Here is a 662-nt window from a genome sequence, read left to right as displayed (position 1 = left end):
CCAGGCGAATAATAAATTATTTTCTTTCTTTCTTCTTTTTTTTTTTTTTAGAGACAGGGTCTTGCTATGTTGCCCAGGCTGGTGTCAAACTCCTGGCTTCAAGTGATTCTCTTGCCTTGGCCTCCCAAAGTGCTGAGCTACCACACCTGACCGATAATGTTTTCATTCTTCTTGGGGATAAACCTAAGAGTGGAATTGCTGCATCATATGGAAATTCTGTGTTTAGGTTTTTGAGGAACTACCAAACTGTTTTCCACAGCAGACACACCATTTTATATTCTCGGGAGCGGTGTATGGGGGTTCCAGTTTCTCTGCATCCTCGCCAACACTTGTTATTGTCTGTCATTTTTCACTATCCTAGTGAATGTGAATTGGTATCTTGTGGTTTTTGAATTGCATTTTCCTAAGGATTAAGGATGCTGAGCATCTTTCATGTGCCTCTTGACTATTTGTGAATCTCCTTTGGAGAAATGTCTATTCAGATCCTTTCCCTTTTTTTTTTTTTTGAGACGGAGTCTCGCTCTGTCGCCCAGGCTGGAGTGCAGTGGCCGAATCTCAGCTCACTATAAGCTCCACCTCCCAGGTTTACGCCATTCTCCTGCCTCAGCCTCCCGAGTAGCTGGGACTACAGGCGCCCGCCACCTCGCCTGGCTAGTTTTTTG

At 44.6% G+C, this 662-nt stretch overlaps 1 protein-coding gene across 1 annotated transcript in view; it reads left to right on the top strand.

Moving 5' to 3' along the window:
* The window catches only part of SGSM1 (small G protein signaling modulator 1), a 94,793-nt gene that overhangs the window by 92,993 nt on the left and 1,138 nt on the right, over positions 1-662 (top strand). The gene's annotated exons all lie outside the window — the stretch shown is intronic.

Source organism: Mandrillus leucophaeus, unplaced genomic scaffold, assembly GCF_000951045.1.
Source record: "Mandrillus leucophaeus isolate KB7577 unplaced genomic scaffold, Mleu.le_1.0 Scaffold154, whole genome shotgun sequence".
Classification (NCBI taxonomy): domain Eukaryota; kingdom Metazoa; phylum Chordata; class Mammalia; order Primates; family Cercopithecidae; genus Mandrillus; species Mandrillus leucophaeus.
This window is presented reverse-complemented; position numbering and strand designations above follow the sequence as displayed.